Source organism: Metopolophium dirhodum, chromosome 5, assembly GCF_019925205.1.
Source record: "Metopolophium dirhodum isolate CAU chromosome 5, ASM1992520v1, whole genome shotgun sequence".
NCBI classification, from domain to species: Eukaryota; Metazoa; Arthropoda; class Insecta; order Hemiptera; family Aphididae; genus Metopolophium; species Metopolophium dirhodum.
The window spans coordinates 33684231-33690348 of NC_083564.1; positions in this window are offsets into that span (position 1 = coordinate 33684231).

The window sequence follows — 6118 nt, forward strand, 5'->3', positions numbered from 1 at the left end:
GCGTGCGTCCATCTCGAAAGTTGCCGCCTGAATACTACAATTTTATCAAAATATTTTGTCTTATGATTTGGTGGTTCGATTTTTTCGTCCCTCGATATACCTAAATAGTAAAAGATGTAAAATATACATACTAAAAGTCCTCCTGTATTGCTGATTTCATCATATCCTAAGTTCTAGCACGATCCGACATTCTCACTGGTTCGTTTTATCCGGATTTCAACCCTCTCAATACTTCCTACGGTACAATATCAACTGTATAATTAATAAAAAAAAATTATTGTTGGGTCGTAATTGGTATAATGTTTAAAGTTTGAAGAGCGTTTTAAATTCCACTACCACAATATTATTATATTTTATACGCACCGCGGAGTCGGAGTGTATATAATATACTATATTATAATTGTGTAGAACTCCTGCAGCTCACTTCTACGTCTAAAGTCTAAGTTCTATAGTTGTATACTTAGAATTATAGTAGCATTATACATTATAATTATTTATATGGCTTCTCAAAAAAATAGTCTGAAATATATATTATTTCAATGTATAATAGGTAATGTATATAATGTATAATGTTAAATTAAATAATTGTAATTCAATAATAATATATTAATATTTAGTAATAAAACATTGCGTAGTTAGTTTGATTGTATTCTTTACCATTTGTGTGAATTTTTATACATCGTCTGGTGAACTTTAGGTGAACTTAGTGAACTAAGGACTCTTAAATTTTGTGTCTCTTTTACTGTTAAGGAGAAAATATTTTCTTTCCCATTTAAATATGCTTACGACTGTCAGTAATCAGTATTCGAATACTTTTTTAAAAAGTTTATTAATTCACTATACTTATAGTTATAGGTAAAGCTATCGCAAATTACACAACGCTTTCCAACACAATTAATTTTGTTTAATCCATTGTTAAATTAATTAAAATGAAACACAACACGGTATCTACCTATAACACGAGAATCACAATTACATTTATAGTCAAAATATAAAATTAAAATTAGAGAAAACCTCATTTGATTTACCATAAAAATAATAATTAAAAATATTAATATTTTGTCTGCGTTCAGATAAAATTTGTCCACGGGCGATACGGTGACCCTTGATACTATACTATTGTTATTTATTTATATTTTTCATTATTAAAATATTTTTTACCGTATAAAACTGAATTTTGAAGAGCCTGAGATAAACAGTTCAAGTTTGTGAATTTGTACTAAGGATGCGGTAAAATATACATGTAATAAGATACCTATAATATAATATAAAATAAGTTTTTATTAGGTATAATGTTATAGATATTTAAAAAAATTACGTTAAACCTTAAAGGCTTAACTAAGCATATTTGCTTAACATATTTCAAGTTACCTTATGCCTTAATTTACCCTATAGATAATTCAACATAGAATAAAATAAAATACATTACAATACATCAATACAAGTACACATGTTCAAAAAATGGTGTGCAAATTGTTAAGTTTACTTACTTATTCGTCCATGTAGTTACCCGCAGGCCGTAAGCAATATGTACCTATATTCATATTATTCCAGAACTTTATTAGTTGTATGTCATGTACGAGTACAATGTACGTAGGCACTATTACCTACTATTAGTTATTAGTTTATTACTATACTTTTTATTTTTTGTTACTATCAATGGTTTTTATATAGCATGACTAATTTATAAAATATAGTTTTTATTGTACAATAAATGATCGAAAAAACAGTGACTATTAAAATATCATCAAAACAAATACTCACTATAAAACATTCACCGTCTATTGAAGTTATAGGTAATCGATGCAAATTAAGAAATGAGATGATTTTTTTTTAACGATTTAATGTCATATCATGTTATGTTTTCCTTTGTCATATCGGATGTTTCACCTCTACAATTTAAATTAGTTACGCCTTATGAGTAAACCAATTTGTTTTAAATTAATTTAAAATCGTTAATTATATAATAATATGGGTACTATGTTTAATATTACTATAGTAGGCATATAATATAAAATCAATGGTAAATTATATAGAATACTAAGTATATGATTTAAAAAGTAATATAGGAAAATAAAATATTAATAAATAATATTTTATAATTTTATTTCTCAAAACCAATTATTTTCAAATTAATTGTTGAGTAATTATTGAATGCCTTATTCATGGAAAACTAAATATATTGACTATACTTTAACTATTATATACGTTTAATACTTTAATTATACACAGTAACACATTATTTAAATCTATTAAAAACAAGTTTAATTTAATACTTGTATAAACTATTATTTTGTTAATTGATCACACATCTACACTAAATATGAAATACTTTTAAAATGTTAAAATGTTTAACATATTTTATATTTTGTAGTACTTGTAAATTGTAATATTATGTTTTATAAAAATAATTAAGTACTAATTAAATCTAATAAAACAAACAATAGTACCTAATTCATTTTTGTTAACTGTATAATAATAACATCTAAATTGATAATTAATACTTACCTATGTATTTCTGCTTTATGGTAAGTATACAATACCGAGAATTATTTATCAATGAAATTGAGAAATTCCTTATAACTTAAAAAAATATACTTTAAATTTAATGGATGAATGTGTGAATGTGTTATAGTTTGAATACTGATCAAATACGACTTACTCAATGTTATAAAACGTTGAATGTGAACTGGCTAAATGACAGTACAAGTTTGGTACTTAAATTTAACCATAAGGGCAACCGAAAGTAATGAAATTCATTGCCAGTAATGCGGGTTTAGGGGTCAGTGTGTTGAATGAAAGTTAAACTGGTAGAAGTGAATTGTTGTCCGTATCGTATATGTCTATAGTGTATACATACATACAGTTACAGTATACCTATACCTATGTACGAGTATACCTACTAAATTTTACACTACACATCGCGTGCATCCATCTATCATTCGGTGAAAGGGATAAATAAATTGTTTTGAGATCACATTTCTAAAAAAATTTTCTAAATAGTAATAAAACATCGCGTATACGTTTTGTTTGTACATACATTGTTTTCGAATAGTAAATGACTATCGTATTCGTATACACGATTAATTTAACGATCCAAACTTGGTTCTATACCATATCAACATCTGCTGTTGTAGATGTGTATATAGCGTATACCATGTTTATAATTTATAACTATTGTATCATATTATACCTATATCCGATACGGCGGCACTCTTCTTCCGCGATTCTTGGGGCGCGATACTTAATTTAAGCTCGTGTAATTCGAAATACTTTACACGCATATACAATATGCGCGTTTACACAAAGAAAGTATAATATTAGTCACAAGTGAAATATCCATAGTGGGTTTGTTAAAATTTGTTTTTTGTTTAAATGTTTAAGTTTTCGAATCACGTCATCTTTATGACTTTATGACTTAATAATATGTACTGAGTATTAGTAATTTCGTTTTACAACGCGCGAGAGATAATAAATCGTTTCGGATAGAAATAACGCACTCAAAAGAAGTATTAATTATATCATTAGTCATTTTCATAATAAACGTTACTGCGTCGAAACTCGCACTGTGTACAATTATACAACTATATAGTAATACATTATTATTTATTAGACATTTTTCAAATTTTATAATTCAAAATCGTAAAACTATTATTTTTATTTTACCGTCGATAAATAAATTATAATATAAGGTATGGATGATTATGTACCCAAATATATATAATTACCTAATAAAATTGGCTTTACATATAGGCTAAAATATTTTAAATTACTTTTAATTATAATCATTCTGTATAGACATTATATACATATGAGAGTATAATAAATTGATGTACCGTGTAAATATTGATGTACGATCTTTAATACAATTTAGCCATTTAGGTTGTGTAAGAGTTTATATATAAACTATTCAGTGTGTTTAATGCATACTGTTCAGTGTAATACTATTTAGTTTCACAATAATTTCAACAATTTATAATCAAATAGTTCAAACACTAACGTAGTTTCTAACAAAAATTATATTTTTTGTTTTCATCAATAGGTATGTCAGTATACCTATAATAGTAAATCTAATATATTTTTTTAAAATGCACACATTTTTGTATCTTGGTAGTTTAGCCAAAATATGATTTATCTTGAATAATATCGTAACTCGATAATCACTAACATACGATTGCTATATTTTTAATTGACAATAATTATTATCTATTATTATTATTATTATTATTATTATATTTCAGACCTTTAAAAATAACATGACAATTTAATATGAGACAAATAAATATATGATATGAAATATTAATTGATACAACGACCACTACCTACTACCTACACCAGTTATTATTGTACATTTTAGCTCATCAATTTGGAATGTATAACATTGATTATAATTTTTTTCTGTCTGGTTGCTCGCCAATCTACTATAGTATTATAATTATTCAAGTATTGAAACCGAAGACGTTAATTAGTAATTAATGTAAAAACCAAGAGCACTTAACTTCCATGCAGTTTTTATATTATTTCTCATAGTAAATCAGTAAAACATCAATCAGAAATAAAACCCTCGCCGACTGCAGACATTTTTGAGTTTCCGACTAATAATAAATTGCACTTCAATAACGTTAAAAACATTACCAGAAATGTATTCCCTTCAAAATATTCCTAAAAGAGTGTAAATTGTTAGTTATTTAATAATTGTAATTAAAAATAAAATGTATTATTTATTCGTTCAAAAATGCATTTAAAAAAAAAACAAAAAACAAAAACTTTGTCTAATAATAATGTATACATTATATATGTAATGTATACATAATAATATCATATATAATAATGTATACATTTTACAATAGGTATACATTGTAATATTATTATTATTAAAACCTAAATATGGGACAATATAATATCATATAAAATATATTAGTGGGACGGAGAGGCCGAGCGGTTAGGTTAGGAACGCAGCCGGCGCCGGTTCGATTCCTTGGTCACGGGCGGCATTTTTCTTCGGGCGAGTCACGGTGTCCGGAGAACAAGTGCCGCCATCCCCCACCCGGACATGGCAGATACCTACGGGTGCCCAATCAAAAATTCTGCCAAACACAAACACTCACGTGTATAAAAGCCCACCACTTCAAAACCCTACCACGACCACAATACAACCCTACTAACAGCTAATAAAAAAAAAATATATATTATGTATAATTTATTTTCCGATGCCATTTGAATAATATCACATTACCGGCATTATGTGATTTTATTATCATATCTAGTTTAGGACGTTTAGTTATAATTATTTGAAACTATCTGTTTCATTTCAATACGTAGGCAGTAGGTACATACTACATTATGTACCTATCATTTATTTAAATTGATTATCTTGACGATATTTTTAATAACTCTAATATAGCTATCATTCATTCAAATAAAGCTAAAATAGGTAAAATACTACATTTATTTATATATACCACGAACACGAGACACTTATATATTTACCTGCACTTAGTACCCATAAAGTTTTTACGTATTTATTTGTTGTTCTCTATTCATTTTGACAAGCAGAACCATTATAGCAACTTGGCACGAATAACTTATATGTATAGGTATTAGGTATATATATATATAGATACACTACCCTGATAATGTGAAAAGTAATTTTACTATCATGACTGTATTATAAAAGTATATATGGACATAATATTAATTTTGTTTTCGTTTAACGGCTACATGATTATATTTTCCTCCGGTATTGGTATAATACAATAATATAAGTATATTTTGTTTATTTTCAAAATACACGCGCGTATACTGATGGAAACGAATACAAACAGTTTGACAGAAAATTTATAATTTCGTATTTTCCAAAGTGAGAAGTTTGCTAAGCTGTAAAGTACATTTATTTTTGCCGTAATATTTGTTTATATGTCCAAAAATAAAGAATCGTTGAACGTAAAATTAGTTTGTATAGTGTTAAATTTGTGTTAGAGTGAAAGTTGTGGGGAGTCTAAAGAACATATTAATCTGTCGTGCGTCAAATTATGCTTCTCGCAAGTAAATCCAATTAGTTATTTGCTTTATAGTCATAGTTAAAAAAGTATTTTCAACAAACAGAAATAATGTTAAA